The sequence below is a fragment of the Macrotis lagotis genome, chromosome 1 (assembly GCF_037893015.1).
Source record: "Macrotis lagotis isolate mMagLag1 chromosome 1, bilby.v1.9.chrom.fasta, whole genome shotgun sequence".
Classification (NCBI taxonomy): Eukaryota; Metazoa; Chordata; class Mammalia; order Peramelemorphia; family Peramelidae; genus Macrotis; species Macrotis lagotis.
The window spans coordinates 224,646,807-224,665,856 of NC_133658.1; the positions used below are offsets into that span (position 1 = coordinate 224,646,807).

The following is a 19,050-nucleotide window of genomic DNA, read 5'->3' on the forward strand; positions in this document are numbered from 1 at the left end:
TTCCAAAATTAGAAGAACAACAGAAAGTCAGGAAACAATCTTCACAACTAAGAGATCTGATAAAAGTCTCATTTTTAAAATATATAGAGAATTGCATCAAATTTCTAAGATCACAAGTCATTCCCCAATTGAAAAATGGACAAAGGGTATGAACAATTTTCAAATGAAGAAATCAAAGATATATATATATATATATATAGATATATATATATATATATATATATATATATATCATATAAAAATGCTCCAAATCACTATTGACTAGAGAAATGCAAATTAAAACAGCAATGAGGTATCATCTCACACCCTTTAGATTATCCCAGATGAGAAAAAGAAAATGATCAATATTGGCAAGTTTGTGGTGGGAGGACTGGGACATTAATGCATTGTTGGTGGAGTTGTAAACAGATACAGTCTTTCTGTAGGGCAATATGAAACTATGGGCAAAGAGCAATATAACTGTTCATATACTTTGACCCAACAATTCCAATTCTATGACTATATCCACAAGAAATTGTAAAAAATGGGAAAAGTCCTACATATTTCAAAATATTCATAGTAGCTCTTTTTTGTAATGCCAAAGTATTGGAAACTGAGAGGATGCTCTTTAAATAGGGAATGGCTAAACAAGTTATGGCACATGAATACAATGGAATATTCTTTTTCTATAAGATACCATGAATGGTTGTATTCTAGAGAAGCAGGGAATGACTTGCGGGATGTTATGGTGAGTGAAAGGAGCAGAACCAATAGAAGAATGTACACATCAACATTATGAGATGAACAACCTTGATGAATGCAACTCATCTGGATATTCCAGAGATCTAGTACAACTGTATTTAATTAGTTATAATCTTTATTATCCCCAACCAGAGGAAGAAAAATAAAACAAAACAAAACACACAGGAAAAAAAAAACTTTCAAATCTGATGAACATTTTATAAAAAGTATCTCATGTATCTTTTTCCCTTTATTCTAATTCCTCAGGGCAAAATTGGGTTTTTTCCAATATGTTTAAAAAGATAGGCTTGCAAAATACAAACCTGACTGTTATATACTGAGGGGAGGGGGATGGGATCGAAGGATGGAGGGAAATTTTCTAACTCGGAAATATGCATGTATCAATGGATGAAAATGTAAAAGAAAAGTAAACTGTTCATATCCTTTTAACCATTTATTATTTGGGAAATATCTTAAGATCTTAAAAATTTGATACACTTCTCCCTATATTTTAGAAATGAGACCTTTATCAAAACTCTCAGTTTTGCAGATTGTTTCCCATCCCCAAATGATTTCTTTTAAATACATTTCCTTTTCTCAACTGACACTACCACCACTTTAGCCCAAGTGCTTACACCTCTTTATGAACTGTTGCAGTATCTTGCTATTGGGTCTGCATGACTTACTTCTCTCCCAACCTTCATCCTCTTCCATTCAACCACCAATTTGATTTTTTTAAGGGCAGGTTCAATTATGCACCACACCAAGCTCCAGAGGCTCCCTGTTGCCTCTAATTAAATTAAATTAAAATTAATTTAGCTTACTTTTTAATTAAAAAACTAAATTAACGAAAATTAAATTAATTGAATATAAAATTAAGCAAGAGCATATTAAATTAATTTCTTCTAAGTTTAAATTAATTCAATTAAATTCAAAAAATAATCTCTGTCATTCAAAACTTTGCTTTCTACAAACAAGACAATACATTTCTTGTTTCTCATATTTTCTCTGTTTACTATCTTTCCTGGTTTCCTTTAATTATCAAGTAAATTCTCATTTTCTGCTAGAATCCTTTCCCTCCACTTGACTTTTTTTGACATGGTGCTAGGCTCAAAGTCTGGCATATAGTAGTAAGATAATAAATGTTGATTGATTAATTAATTGATCTTTCTCTATTCTAAGACTTTTGTAATTATATTTTTACTATACAACTGATACTGCCCTCTTCAAAATTATATTCACTTGTTATTGAATCAAGTGATCTTTAAAAAAATTCTATTCCTTCTTGCACTTTGTAATATTTGAATCTTTCAATCATTTTGTTCTTCTGAATTCTTTTTCCTAATTATGTTTTTGTGACCCTCTACTTCTCTGTTTTTACCCAACTGCTCCTTCTCAGACCATTTTGCTAGTTCTTTATCCATTTCATGACTATGAACTATATCACCAAAGGATTTCTACTGTGTTATTTTGTAGCTATGCTATCTGAGTTGATAGAATGTATTCCAATACTACGTGAGAAACAAAGTTGCCCTTTTTCCATAAAAATAATTTTTTTCTTTAACAAAAACAAATCTGTCACCTGGATAGCATTCTCCCCTTATGGACTTTCCTTATTGTCAGGTCCTTTTCAGTTGGGCCATTTCTGAAAACCATAGCAATCAAAATATCCTGTTCTGCTGGCAAGAAGAGGTTCCACATGGAATATAAGGGATGAGAGAGAACACATCCATAAATTCTAAGTGATACGGAATACTTATTGAGTATTTTCATTTTGTGAGCACCAAGTAAATGTTCTATTCCATTACTCCTGAATGAATTATTTCATACTAAAATGCAACCTAAGTAGCAATCTGATATCAGGCCTGTCCATAACATTCTGTATTGATTTCATTTCTTATTCTTTCTATATTCTTATTTTTACATCTAAATATGAAAATATAAATAAATTTGCATGTATGTATGTATGCATTAAGTATGTCTTGTCCCAGGTCACATAACTTTGGGCCATACATTTTCTCTGTTACAAAGGTCACACAGCTAGGCAATTATTAAGTGTCTGAGGTCAGATTTGAACTCAGGTCCTCCTGACCAGTACTTTACCCAATGCATCACCTAGCTGTCCCTTCCCAATTACATGTAAATTTTTATTTTAATTCTTTCTTTTAAATTTTATATTCCAATATTTTCCTCTTCCTCCCTTCTCTCCTTTCTGAGACAGTAATTTAATGTATTAATTTAATAAATGATACTTGTGCATTTAACAAAATCATTTTCGTATTACTCATATAAAAGAAAAAAGCAGACTGAGAAAAAGCATAATCTGGTTTTGTCCATTTCTCTTTGCAACAGTTCATATGAATTTTTACAGAATTTTGTGAGGATCAATTTGTTCAAATTTTCTTTTAGAACTCTAGTATTCAATTATAGTCATATAATTTAGCTTGCTCAATCAATCCCCAACTGACATTCATCCCTTCTATTTCCATATTTTTGTTATTCAAAAAAGAACCACTAGCATTATTTTGTGCACATAGGTTGTTTAGCCATTTAAAAAAAAATATCTTTGAGATAGAATCTTAGTGGTGATAATACTAACTCAAAGGGGATGCAAAGTTTAAAACCATTTGGTCAATAGTTCCAAAGTATTCTCTAGAATGGTGGATCAGGTCACAGTTCTATCAAGAGAGTAATAGTGTCCTAGACCTCTCCAACCTTTACCATTTTCCTTTTTTGTCACATTGACCAATCTTATGGGTGTGTTAGGTAAAACTTCAAAGTTTTAATTTGCATTTCTCTAGTCAATAGATGTTTAAAGTATTTTTCATATAACTACAGATAACTTTTGTTACCAGAAAACTGTGTCTTCTTATCCTTTAACCATTAATCAATTGAGGAGAAAAACAATAATAATAATAATAATAATAATAATAATAATAATAATAATAATATATACATTATGGAGTTGATGTAAGAACCAAATAAGATAGTATTGAAAAAAGTAATTATGATATCAATATGATATATAAAATGAGATAATTTATTAATAATATATAATATTATATTAATGTGAATATTACTTATAATATCTCATAGCATTATATTGCTTTCTTTTTCCTCCTATGTACCTTCCAAACCATATCTACCTTTATTTCTTTCTATTATTTTTAAGTACCAGAACTGAAATCTAACCATCTTTCTTTATTATTAAAATTTGAAAATGTTCTTCCATTTAGAGTGTAATAAATTTACTTGGGATAGGAAGGAAGGAAGGAAGGAAGGAAGGAAGGAAGGAAGGAAGAAAATAAAGGGGAGGGAAATAAGTCTTCATTAAATGCATACTATATGACAAGGACTTAACTGACCATTTTGCATGTATCATTATCTCTTTAGATCTTCATAATAACTCTGGGAGATAGGATATAATTACCCCTATTTTAAAATGAAAGAGTGGCAGAAATAGGTAAAATGACTAGCTGTTCATATCTTGCAACTACAAAAAGACTATAATTTATTCTCTTAACCTGCATGGGCTGGAAATATTTCTTCTAAATTAAAGTATATGTTGAGTTTCACTCATTGCAGGATATTATCTCTGTAATTGGAACAACCCACGCTATTTAGGATTTTAAGATAAAATTTCTCTACATTTGGAATGTGAAATTGACAATTTCCTTTTTTAACAATTGTAAATTTAGAAATGACTTGATTTTTGGTTGTGGTTTAGAGAAGAATGGGAATAGGATTAGCAAAGTGTGAAAATTTATAGAAATTCTGGAATCTAGTGAATAGAAACTGAAAAAACTTAAAACAATTTAACCTCCTAAATAAAATATTTCTTCTCTTCTCCTTATGTAGCAGCTCTTTTTTAGACAAGAGGAGTTCCTGGCAATCTAAAGGGTTGAGCTTTGTACAATCAAAGAGCAAATCAAAACTTTGAGAGAAAAAAACAATCTAAATGAGAGTTTAGAACTCAGTACAAATCTCATTTGTATCATAACCTTCTATTCTTATATTATGTTTCATTTGTTGAAAGAAAGCATAATTTTAAGAAAAATAGAACAAGAATTTGGAAATGTTTGTGGATGAATAAAGAATGTTATTCAAGAATATGAGATGCTGACAAGAAAAAAATAAGAACTTTAAGTCAACTCAGAATCTCCAGAAAATAACCAAAGGAGGTATATGCAATATTTTGAGAACTTACTTTATTGAAATGCACAGTATGAGGGAAACTAATTTCCAGAAAGAAACTGTTTTCTCTGATGTCTGTACATGAAATGTCCTTAAGATTTTCCCCCAGACACTTTTTAACCTTTTTTCATCATCTATAGTTGTTCACTGCCACCACCTTCAGTCACTGCTACAAATAAATTCTCCAATTCTGTTTTTATTACATCAACAAAATACAATTTCTCTCTATTTTCCACATTCATTTCTTTCTAATTAATATAGAAAATATAATTTTTTTATGATTTTTTTTCCTTTCCATTCTATCTTTCTTTCTATACAGAATCATCTTTTTGACATTTATACAATGCAACCAACAGAAGACACAAGTATAGAGATGTCTTTCAACAGATTTAATTTTCTTTTATACTGTGACTGACAATGAATAAAATCTCCCCAAATAACCAATAATAGATTCATTTAGAGGTTCATATTTTTAAAATATCACTTATCATAAACATATTGCATCTTTATGTAGCATTTTGTTGAAAAATCAGCTCAGCTATTGTTAAAGATAAGCAAAGGACATTTTATTATTGAAAAGAAAACAAGACACTGACTATGTTTCTGGGAAATTATTGACAAACTTCTGAATTTCATTCTTGTAAAAAGAGGAGAAAAGTAATTCAGCAGAAGAGAATCAGCTTAAAAAAAATACAAAACAAGGGCAGCTAGGTGGCGCAATGGCTAGAGCACTGGCCCTGGAGTCAGGAGTACCTGAGTGCAAATATTTGGCCTCAGACACTTAATAATTACCTAGCTGTGTGGCCTTGGGCAAGCCACTTAACCCCACTGCCTTGCAAAAAATCCTAAAATAAAAAAAAACATACAAAAATATAAAATGCATGGGTTAAGAGCAGTTTCATTTATCATGCAATGCCATAGAGATGTAAGGTAAGCATCCATAGTGAAATATTTAATGCCAGTGTGGTTGACATTTTTAGTAAGTTATAAATAATGTCTCTAACATATCAGTATAAGTACTCACATGAATAAACGTATGTGTGAATGTATACTTGTGACTGTGACAATTGCAGCATTTCTAAAAAAATCAACCAAGCTGATTTTTGTATGTATTTGTATATATCTATGTATGTATGTGTGCATATATACATGTATACATGTTCATACACCCACATATAGTTAAATATTTATTAATGAAAATAATAAAATTAATAGGTAATAATAAATTAGTAAATAAATATAATAAGAAAGTAACAAATGAAAATAACCAGATTAAGAGAAAATTAAAGAGCGATCTGGGGTGGGGGAGAAAGAGAGAGAAGGACACAGAGAAGGAAAATGTACTTATGGAGAGATAGAGAAGATATAAATATGCACATTATACATGTATATATTCAGACAAATGCATATATATGTGTGCATGTGTGTGTGTGCGTGCCTGTGTGTGTGTTTGTAGTTTTGAAGTCCTGTTCAGTCAAGTCCAACTTTTTGTGTCCCCATTTCATGTCATATCCTATCTTAGCTTATTTTCCAGATGAGTAAACTAAGACAGTGTTTACTGTATTGCCCAGTCATGCATCTATTGTTTGATACTAGATTTAAAGTAAAAAAATTGAGTCTTCCTGTCTCTGGGATCTGCACATTATCCATTGCGCCACATAACTGCACACATATTTATACACGCACATATACATACATATATCTATACATATATACGTATATATGTATAAATCCTGAAATTGTTTTAGAAATTAGATGATATGATATGAGTTCTAACTCAAATTACTTACTATAGTATTGTGAATAAGTTCAAGAAAACCTGACTTCTCAGTTTATTCATTTTTAAATTCAAAGGACTAACTTCTAGTTATGCATTTCTAAAATTTATGGATAATTCTATAACCACATTGTTTTTGTTTCTCTATGCAAAACAGTGTGAAAGGTGGTTTATCCATGCCTGCACAACCTCCTCAAATCTAATCCACATTGTATTCTTCACTACATGTGCTGAGGGCCTTATTTTCTCCTGAAATTAAGGGGATACTAAAGTAGAGATGATCCATTATTTATCCTTTTCTCTGGCATGTGATAAAGACATCTTTTATTTTTTTATTTTTGAGAAAAATATTTTTTCAATAGCATTCATTCTTCATTTTTTCTTCTAAGTCTCATTTTTTCTTCTGTCAATTGAAGATGCATGTTTTTCTTTTTAAGTTTTTGCAAGGCAAATGGGGTTAAGTGACATCCCAAGGCCATACAACTAGGTAATTATTAAGTGTCTGAGGCCAGATTTGAATTCAAATACTCCTGACTCCAGGGTTGGTGCTCTATCCACTGCAGCAACTAGCCACCCTGAAGCTGTGTCTTGAAGGGGACACAGTAATTCATGAAGGTAAGAGCAGACTTGCTCTCATGGAGGTGAAAATAACATCTCTGCCTTCTCATGTTAATTCCATTTCTTATATACTGCAACTGATTGACTACTTATGACAACCATATGAGATATACAGTCAGTCATTCAGTGAGCAATTAAATATTTGCTATGTGTCAGATATTTTGTTAAGAAAAAAGAATACAAATATAAACAAGAAGAATGTCATTACCCTTAAAAAAAATCTCATTCTAATGAATGAAAACAATGCATTAAAGCAATTTGAAGAGGGAGCAGATGATGGTAAATATCCTTTGAATGTGGAAATAATAAAGTCCTATGGAGATAATAAAGACATAGTGAAGTACAATATCAACATTTGTGAAATTCCTGTATAGAAAGGGGTCCCTGACATCCTTCTGGGCCCTGAAAAATTCTTTAGAAATATAACTTTGGCTAGGTGTCTTTGGGTCTGAAGATAATCTCATAGGACTCAAGCTTTTGATCCTGGGGTCACGGATATACCATATAATTGTTTAAAGATTTACAAAGCACCCTTGTTAGCCTAATTATCTTGCTGTATCTGTTAAATTCTAGGACTGCCTCCCCTTCTCCACATGCTGCTAGAACCATAAGATAGTAAATTTCACGCCCTCAAACCTGTGGGAAGCCCATGAATATGTCACTCCCTCTGTCTCAGGAAAGAAGTTCAGACATAACACAGAGACCTTGCTGCTTTTCCTAATCTGTCTAGCCCCCTATGTATACTGAGTCATATGTTTACACATGTTTGCATTAATATGACAAGAGAATATATCTAACTGCTGTCTTTGTTTCTGTATCCTGCTTTCTCTCGGTAACCCACCACCCCCCAAACACTATAAAAACCCTGTCCCCTGAACACGCAGGCACTGTATGATTTGGGTATTCCTTATCAGCAAGGAGTCCCCGGGAAATAAAGATCTCCAAGCTTATCAAATTCTGGTCTCCATCTCCCTCTTTAGATTCAACAATATGAACATAGACAGGAAAGAGAAATATATTGCCTGATGTTCCTCCCTATATGTATGTTCAAAGAGTAGCCATGTATCCAACTTTCTTTCCTCAGGGACAGAGGTAAAAAGGGTAATTCCAAGTATGGTAAGGAAAAAATGTGTGCTACTTAGTTTGCTATATTATGATACTAGTCAGCAGATATAATTTTTCATGAGAATACATTTTATTTTTTATAATTGCATGAAAAATAGTTTTTAATATTCATCTTTTTGTGGACTTTTGAACTCTACATTTTCTACAACCTTTCTTTGTCTCAACCTTCTCCCTGGTATTGAGCAATCTGAAAGGCTGTTTATTGGACAAAGATGTTTAATATTTTTCAATATTTGCCATGTTGTAAAATAAGAAATAGAAATAAAAGAAAAAAGTGAGAGAGTATGAAAAAAATAAAAAGATGTTTTTTAAAAAGAGCATAGTATGCTTTGCTCCACATTCACACTCCATAATATTTTTCTCTGGAAGCGGATGACATTTTATTTCAAAAGATTTAAAAATTGTACTTGATCACAGAACTGCTGAGAGGAGCTGAGTGCATCACAGTTGATCATCTCATAATTTTGCTGTCTATATTCTTATGATTCTGTTTATTTTACTCACCTTCAGTTCATGTAAGTATTTCCAGACTATTCTGAAGGTCACTCAAGGTTGATTACCTACTGAACAATAGTATTTGATAAAATTTATGCACCATAATTTGTTAAGCCATTTCCTAAATCATGGCTATTCCCTATATTTCCAGTTCTTTGTCACTACAAAAAAAATGGTTGGATCATTGCACAACTCCACCAAGATCACACTAGAATTCAAGATTTCCCACATCTTTTCCAGCATTGATCATTGTCTTTTTTTGGTATTTTAGTCAATCTGATAAGTGTAAGATAGTAACTAAAAACCTGTTTTTACTTTATGTCCCTAATAAGAAGCATTTTAGAAACTTTCTGAGCAAATTCTTTAACCATTTATCAATTGGAAAATGACATATTCTTTTAAATTTGAATCTGTTATTTATACATTTTAGAAATGAATCCCCCCCCCCGCTCCCAAAAGAAATGAATCCCTTATCCAATTTTTTCTTCTCTTTTTTGGTAAAGCTAACTTTCTTAATACAAAATTCAATAAAATAGTGATATGGAGCATCCTTGTTTTACCCTTGATCTTGTAGGGAATACTTTTAGTTTAGCCCCCATTGCATCTGAGATGTACTGATGGTTTTAGGTAGATACTGCTTAATATTTTTAAAAAATCATTTATTCCTATTGTCTGTAGATGTTTTAATAAGAATTTGTACAGTATTTTTTCTGCAAGTGAAATCTGAAAGGGATTTATGATTTGGTCTCAGATTGTAAAAACCTCTTGTAAGAGCTCAAAATAATTTTAAAAACAAAGTAAGAGGGAAGAGAAAAATAGAGAAAAGTTATTAGAGTCATATAGAATATTATGCTAAGTTGAATAAGAAAATGAAAAAAATGTTTGAAGAAAACAATACTTTCAAAAATAAAACTGAACAAATGGAAAAGGAAAATCAATTCTTCAAATAAAAAATTTGAACAACTGTAAAGGGAAAATAATTTGTTACTATTCAAATTTGACCAAATGGAATAGGAAAACATCTCATCTAAAAGTAAAATTGACCAGAGAGAGAGAGAGAGAGAGAGAGAGAGAGAGAGAGAGAGAGAGAATGCCAAGATGGCAACATAAAGCTAAGAGCATGCTTCCAGAGTTTTTCTCTACACCATATTACATGCAGTCTCTACACAGATACTAAAGATACAGATCCAAGAAAAGAAGACAATGAAAAAAAGTTTTCAATTGTAGACATTGTTGAGGATCTTCAGTGAAGGTCTGTCTCTTTTGGAAGAAAGGGGGAAATAAAGCACAGGTAGGCAGATGAGCAAGAAAGCGAACAGTAGTGTTTAAGTGACAGTGAAGTACAAGTCCTGGTAACTTGACACAACATAGATGGCAGCATTATATAGCAAACCTGAAGAGAGGGTCCCAACCCCAAACCAAGTCTGATTTATGGAAACACTAGGACAGAGGACAGGACTGAGTTGAACAAAAAAAAACACTGCATTGGTAGAATCTGGACATACAAGGAGGATACAAATCTCTGCAAAAGCAGCACCTGGACTGTATATGTAACAACTTAGCAAGTGAGAAGCAAGGGATCAGATTCAGCCCCAGCACAAAAATGTTTACTCTCTATACCTAAGGAGCAGAGCTCAAACAATGAAAATGAGCAAAAAATAGTTAAGAGAATACTAAGCATAATAAACTACTATATAGATATATATGATAAAAATGCCATCTCAGGAGAAGAAAACAGTCAAAAATTAACTACAATGAAAGTCTCAAAGGAGTCTATGAATTAGATACAAATAAAAACCTCATAGAAGAGAAAATAATTTAAAACCCTAACAATAATGGTAAAAGAAAAATGAGAGCCAGCAGGAAAATTATGAAAAATTGACTAAAGAAATAAATTTCTTTAAAAGTAAAAATAACCAACTGGAAAGGGCATGAAACTTAGCAAAAAAGTAATATTAACCATTTGTAAAAAGAAACACAAAGGCCAACTGATGAAAATGAAACTAAAAATTAGAATTGGATTAATAGAAATCAATGAATCTATGAGACACCATGATTCCTTCAAACAAAGTGGAGGCTGAAAAATTGAAGAAAATACAAAGTACTTTTTAGGAAAAACAAACAACTTGGAATGTAGATCTAGTAGAAAAAATTATAATTATTGGTCTACCAGAAAGCATAGAGTAAAAAATGAAACTGAATAAATATCTTTCAATAAACTAGCATGGGCAAAATACAGAATTCTCAAGTAGAGGAGTAAGTGCTGTAAGAAGAAAAAAAGAAGCACTATAAATACAAAGGAGGCACAATCAGTCATACACAGATTTCAACATTGAAAGACTGGAGGAACTGGAGTACCATATTTCAGTGAACAAAAGATCTTGGATTACAACCAAGAATTTACTACACTGCAAAATTCAGTATATTCTGACTGGACAAAATATGGATGTTAAATGAATTAGAAGACTTCTAAAATTTCCTTTTCAAAAGACCAGAACTGAACATAGCATTCAGTCCTCAAATACAAGGCTCAAGATATGCATACAAAGATCCAATGAAAGGGGAAAAAAACCAAAGAAGCAAAAACAAAAGTTAGTCAAGAACATTAAATTGAATAAAATCCTATAAACAAAGCTTTGATGTGTATAAATCTTGAGAATTGCAATTCTTTTAGGATAGTTAAAGAGTTGAATATAGTTGAGGAGATTGAATTTAGGGGATATGGGTAGGTTGGGTCTTATCCTTCTATTGAAGATCACCAAAATGACATCATTATGTTTCAGACAAATTATAGGGTGCCTCACTGTTCTTAATCAGAAAAATGCAAGCTGAAAATGCTCTAGAACACATTATTAGAAAATAGAGAAGGTGAAAAGTGGGGGTGGAAAAATAAAAGAAAAGCTTGTGTCTCACATTTCCTTTAATCTAATTTAATTCTGCATTGTTTTTAGAGCTCAAAAACAGATGAGGTCATCCTAGACTAGGCAGTCTTGTGCCAGGGTCTCCCATAGCTTGCAATCAATTGTAAAGTTCTTAAGAGAAACTTTCAGAGTTATAGTACTTAGACATTCTATTTATTAGATACTTTGAGGTTTGTGGTATCATAAGGGAGAAGATGGGAACTGACTTAGAAAAGCTGGACATAAAGAAATCTTATCTTAATCCATGCTTAGTTGTACCATGGTTGGGGAGATAAAGAGGAAGGGTAGGAGAGATTATTCTTGGGGGATATGGGGTACAAATGACTGATGAAATAATTTGACTTGCATGATGTTTTGATTCATGAGGACTACAAATGGATGGCAGGTCCTTGAAAAGGGGCTATTGTATAAAGTGATTATAATTTGATGAGATTCATGATATCTGAGAAGTATATTTCAAAAGTATTTAATGACCATTGGACAATACTGCTTATCAATCAATCTAGCAATTAAACAATCAACACTTGATTTATTGTGCTTTGATAGTACTTTAATCTTATCAAACAATCAATGAACTTTGATTGATAGTACTTTGATTTACAGTACTTCTATCAGGTCAGATAAAATGAGTATAATTTGACAAAAGGACTGAAACAAGAAAAATATGAAAAGGAGAAGGGTAGGCATTAGTGGATATATAAGACCAGTGGAAGAGGTAAAAAGACCTATTATGGGAAAGGGAAAGAAGGGAATGTGTGAACACCAAGTAAATTTTGTTCAATAGATTTTGCACAGAGAAGGAATAAGATAGATTCCCTGCTGGGTTTGAAAATCTATTCAACTATACAGGGAATAAGTCAGAGAAGGGACAAAAAAAGGAAAGAAGAGACTTATAAAAGGGAAGTTAAAGGTAAGTGAAAATAAATTGAAAGTTAAAATTTAAAGAAAAGTTAAAGGGTAATAGGAGTAAAAGATTGGTGAAAAGGAATAAGAGGAATGGAAAGAGAAAACTATTAATGGGGAAAGATAGCATGGAGAAAAATATAGAATTATTCATATTTTTTTGGATTTTGCAAAGTAGGGGGGTTAACTGACTTGTCCAACGTCACACAACTAGGTAATTATCAAGTGTCAGAGGGCAGATAAAGCAAATGCAAGAATAGATCTCATTAAAGGGAATAAGAAAGGAAACTACAACTTCTTACAAGGCACCATAGGCAATAAAGCTATAAAATTATTAAGTATATATGCACCTAGTGGTATAGAACTCAAATTTTTAGAGGAGAAACTGAATGAATTACAAGGACATGTAGATAGCAAAATTATAAAACTCACGAACCTCAACCTCCCTGCTACCAAGAATCAACTACCCAGCAACACTGAACATCCTCTTCCAGGTAAAAGATGGACTTTCAGTGAACCAGGGGAATTTCAATTGTTCCTGTTGAAACGACTAGAGGCTGAACAGAAAGTTTGACCTTCAAGTACAGGACTCAGGTGAAGCATAGAGAGTGGAGGAAAAGGGTAAAATATGAGGGACTTGATGATGATGACATGCATGTATTCCTGCATAAAAAGATTTATACTGATAATAGTCATAGAGAACTTCTCATTTAGTAGAGCAGGTAGAAGGAGCTTTTATAGATGAAGCACAGGAGAGAGCTGAATTTGAAGATATATAATATATTGTAAAAATGAAGTCAGTGGCTGAAAGGGAAATGTAATGGGAGTAAGAGAAAGGAGAGGTGGAATAGGTTAAGATATTTCATATAAGATTTTTTTATTGCAATGAGCTATTTCAGTGATATGGAAGGGGGAAAGGTGAGGGGGAATGAGGGAAAATTCCCTCTCATCAGAGGTGGTTCAGAGAGGAAACAGCATATATGTACTCAATGGGGTATAGACATCTAGAGTAAAAAGGAGAAAAGGGAGATGGGGGAAGGGGGGGATTTGAGTGATGGAGGAGAGGGTGGACTTGGGAGAGAGTAGTCAGATATAACACATTCTCTTTTTTACTTCTTGCAAGGGGCTGGGATTGTATGTTCTGTCCAGGACTACAGGGCCTGGTGGTTGCCGGGCCTTAGGGGTGGTATGTGGGCTCAGGGCCTCTTGGCCCCAGGCTGGTGATCAGTCTGCTGTGCTACTCAGCTACCCTACAGCACATGTAAGAAGAGGGACAGAGTGAAAGGAGAGAGAAAATATAGTATATGGTAGTGGGGAGGTATGAATGGAGGGGGTTGCAATCAGCAATGGCAACAGTGGAAAAATATGGATGTATTTCTTGTGATGGACTTTTCATAAAGAATGTGATCCACCCGTGACAGAGCTGGTAGTGCTGGAACACTGAAGCTCATTTCTTTAATTTTAATTTTTAATTTTAATTTTTTTCTTTCCTTTATTGTTCATGAGGTTCTATAATTTTGTGGGAGAGGATGTATTATGTTTACTCTTAAACAAGAATATTTTAGTAATGTATAAAAATATCAAATTTTGTACAAAAGAAGTAAAAATAAATATATTACAAAAAAGAATCTATAGATGACTGCCAGGAAAAAAAATCCCAAAATTAAAATTATCCCCAAACTGGTAGCCAATAGCCAAAGCAATTATTAGGGGAAATTTCTTATCTCTAAATGCCTGCATGAGTAACAGAGTAAGAGAAGATCAATGAATTATACTTGAAATATTAAAAAATAGGGAAAAAATCAAATTAAAGTAAAATTAAATATCAAATTAAAACTTCTGAAAGTCAAAGTAGAAATTATTGAAATTGAAAATAAGAAGAGTAGACTTCCAAGTCAGAGATAAGATGTCAGAACAAAGCTAGGAAGCTCCCAGAGGTCTTCCAGAACCAGTATAAATGAAGTTACTATACAGACCCTAATGTTAGAGATACCACCAAAAAAGAGTAAAGCTATTTCTCAAATCAAGGTACCATGGGGAAATTTCAGGAAAGATCTATCACATCCAGTAAAAGAGGAATATAGCAAGACAGTCCTGGCTCAAGTCCTAGGTCAGCAAGCCAGAGGTTGAGCAAGCCGGCCGTGAGTATACAAGCTCCAGCTCAGCAGGCATAGTTTGAACTGTGGCAACACTATTGCTACAAAAAGGACTTGGTTGTGCTCTCCTAAATCAGAAATAGATTAGAAGAAATGTAAAATAGAATCTTAGATTATATTTACAAGATTCACATTTCAAATAGAATGTTACAACAAAGGATAAAGGTAAAGTACTGAAACTAAATTTATTTTTCTTCAACTAAAATAAAAAAGCAGTTGCAGAAATCCTGACAATCAGACAAAACACAAACAAAAATAGATCTCATTGGCTTCCTGCGCCACGACAGCCTCCTGGTGGAGCGGCCCGAGCCCGCCATGGGCTACACGCTCGAGTTCCGCTCTGGCAAGGTGGCTTTCTGCGACTGCCAGGGCCGCTACCTGGCGCCGTCGGGCCCCAGCGGCACGCGCAAGGCTGGCAAGGGCACCAAGGTGGCCAAGGACGAGCTCTTCGTGCTGGAGCAGAGCTGTCCCCAGGTGGTGCTGTGGACCGGCAACCAGAGGAATGTCTCCACGCACCAGGGAATGGATCTCTCTGCCTATCAGGATGAAGAGAGTGATCAGGAAACTTTCCAACTAGAGATCAATAGGGACACTAAGAAGTGTGCTTTCAGAACCCACACTAGCAAGTATTGGACCCTCACATCCAATGGTGGAATACAGTCTACTGCTTCAACCAAGAATGCCAGTTGCTACTTTGAAATAGAATGGTGTGACAAGCGGATCACTCTCAAGGCTGCAAATGGGAAATATGTCACCGCAAAGAAAAATGGACAATTGTCAGCCTCTGTAGAAGTTGCAGGAGAAACTGAATATTTTTTGATGAAACTGATCAACCTACCCATCATCATCATCTTCCGGGGAGAACATGGCTTCATTGGATGCCGGAAGGTGACTGGGACCCTGGATTCCAATAGATCTTCATACGATGTGTTCCAACTGGAATTTAATGATGGTGCCTACAATATCAAAGATTCTACTGGGAAATACTGGATGGTGGGAAATGAGTCCTCTGTTACTAGCAGCAGCGATACTCTCGTGGACTTCTTTTTCGAGTTCTGCGACTACAACAAAGTGGCCATCAAAATCAATGGCCGATATCTGAAGGATGACCATGCTGGCATCCTGAAAGCTTCCACAGAGGCCATTGACCCTTCCACACTCTGGGAGTACTAAATGCACTTTAGCATTGGGTTTTCTCACTTCCGACTCCCCCCCCGCCCAATTCCCAGATCCTGCCCAGATGATAGTTTTCATTTCTGCCCTTTCCTTTCATCCATGTTGCTTCCTTCTGCTCCTTACCCTGTCCACACCTCTATCTGTGGAAGGATTTTTAGGATGGCTTGCTATATTCCTACCTTTTATTATCTTTTTAAATTTCTCTTGCCTTCTATGCTTTCAGGGGTTTGTTTCCTGTGTTAATGGCATGGGGCTGTGGGAAGAAACTTTTTGCCTTTCAAACTGGAAAACCCAGAGAAAATGGTGCATCATCTCATACCTTTGCAGTTTGCTTGGTTTGGGAAATTCTCCTTGCCCACCGTTTTGGAGATGAGGCAGGAAATGTCATCAGCCTAATCCCATTCAAGCAAACACAAATAGGAATTTTAAGAATCATCTCATCTCTCTCTCTTCTGTGCCATGATACGGTGCTGGCACCTTTCTTTTTTTTTTCCTTTTTGAATTCTGACCTCTGGAGACTCTGTCTGTGCTGCTGTTGAACCTTACTGCCTGCCTGCTTTAATTGGCAAATGGTGCTATAAGTAGGCTTCAGGCTAGTGGGACCAGCATTCTCTTTAACCATGGGTCACGCTGGAAAGTTCTAGGACTAGGTATGATGACGATGACCCCAACCTCCTCAGAGTGACAGCCTGAAGGAACCTCCCTGATCTAGGTTGGCTTCCTCACCTCCTGAAATAGTCTCTATTATGGTGGCCTGACTACTAAAATGAGAAGTTGAGAGAGAGTGTGACCAGGTTATGTCCTGGAGAGGTCCACTTATTTGTAGCTGGTACAAATAGAAGTTTGTTCATAGTCTTCTAGATCCAAGGATACCTCCTGTGAGAAAATGGAGGATGCATGATGGTATTGCTAGCATCTTCTTAGCCCTAGGTTACCACCTTTCTTCCCCCTCACAAGGAAAAGATAAATAAACCAATTGTTCTAAAAATGACTTCCCTGTCATCTTTTACCAGATGCTTCCCTATAGATGGGTTCCCCAAGTGGTCCCCCACATAGAGCACGTGTTACCCAATTGGATTAATTGGTCATTCTTGGTCTCATCAAGAGCCCCTTCTCTCCATGGAAAGGTGACATCTACCTCTGTATTGGCACTAGACCCCCCTAAGGGCCTTCTAATTTTTCAGCCAGGTCATTTCCCCACCCCCAACTTTTTAGGAAAAGTATTACTATTAGCTTCATGCATGGTGGGAAAAGGATAGACACCCCAGCTTAGGGGTTGCTAAGCTTTAAACTTGGGATAGAAGCCTAGCCATATATTAAATTTTCTGCTGGTTCAGTATCTAAACCCTTGGAGCTGCTACATGCGCTCCTGAATACCTTTTGGTTGAAAAGAGCCAAGCTGACTTGTTTTTTAGTTTCCTTCTCTCGTTTTCCAGGAATAATGGTTGGAATTGCAAAAAAAAAAGAAGGTAAAATTTCCATTTGTAGTTCTAAAATCTTGCTTGGCAAACTTTTCACAGTGGTGGTGGTTCGTTTTTTTTTTTTTTTAATGTGTTGCTTTTTATTTCTTCCACTTTATGTTATTTGCTGGAAACCTCTCTAATCTAACTGCACATATTTTGTTTTAATTGCTAGATGCCCAGTCCCAGTTGTAGCTACTCCACTGCCCAGTGGCTGAAATGCTTTTGGGTATTCAATGCACCCTTGTTTTCCCAGCCACCCTCCCCCTTTCCCAGGAGCTCTCCCTTCTGCAATGATGGCATGCAAATATCCTGTTACTGGACGCAGAGAAATGACCAAGACAGTATTTTTTTATATCTATTTATATAAGCTCTCTGTGGCACTATCAGAATTGTCTGTAATTGGTCTTCATTAGAATATAACAATGTGAATGTCTGTTAGAGGTGATGCTGAACCTTCAGAGTTTATGCAGGCACTGAGGAGAGACCCTTCTTTATTGGAGGGCTTCTCAGAAAGCATTGCTTGTCCATCTATCGATTCCCTGCCTGCTTGCTCTCTGTGCCTCCTCTCCCCTCTTGGCTCCCTCCCTCCATCAGCTAGAGTGGGAATGTGAACTCCCCCTATATCCCCTTTCCAAGCTAAAAGTAGTTGTAACCCCCTCTTCCTGCTTACCACCAGGGGACTTCTTTCTTTGCTGCCCCTTTCCTTTTTTCTGGTGGGCTCAACTGGGACACTCCCCTGACCTGCTTCATCATCAAACCTTGCCCAGCTCTCAAGTTGGGGGGGGGGGGCTGATTACCTTCATGGCCCTTTCCGCTTGAGGGTCCGGAAGAAACTTGCTGAGAGAGGATTTTTCCCTAAGATTGAGAGAAAGACACAGAGTACTCCCTTAGAAGCCTTATACCTTTGTTTCCATTACAGAGGTTGCCTCTTCCCCTCTGAGTCGGTGCTAAATGTCTGTAACTGGAATCTGAAATTCTTGTGAATGGGGATGGAATAAAACTGACTCTTCTTGGTTTTTCCCTTCCCTGTTGTATGTTGTCAGCCTTTTGGATCTCCAGGGATTCAAGACAGAACTTGTGGGAGACCAAACCATGTCTGAAAGATAGAACTTAGGCAACCATGTGCTTTCTGGCCTTCCTTTGCCTTCAGCTTTGTGTACCCCACCCCCTTCCCCTTCTGTCCCCCCACACCCTACCTATACTTTCCCAAACAACCATCTGGCCCCCTGGTTGCCTCCTTACTGGCTTCTCCCTGTGAAAGTAGGTTGAGAATCCTTTTTTCCTATCTCTTGTATCAGATGTGACTCTAAAAGCAGCCCATTCGGGTGGTAAATTTTCAGTTAAAATTTTTTTTTCCAAGTGCCATTTGTATAACTTAAATCACAAATAGCTTCAACTGGAAAATAAAAAAAAGTTAAAAGGAAAAAATAGATCTCATTAAAATTATTAAGAGGAGAATTATATATACAAACATATATATCTATATCTATATCTATATACAT

The 19,050-nt window shown here is 35.1% G+C and overlaps 1 pseudogene; it reads left to right on the top strand.

Annotated features, from left to right (window-relative positions):
• Window positions 1–11,650: 11,650 nt before the first annotated feature.
• Window positions 11,651–16,082, top strand: LOC141522330 (fascin pseudogene; annotated as a pseudogene).
• Window positions 16,083–19,050: the final 2,968 nt, after the last annotated feature.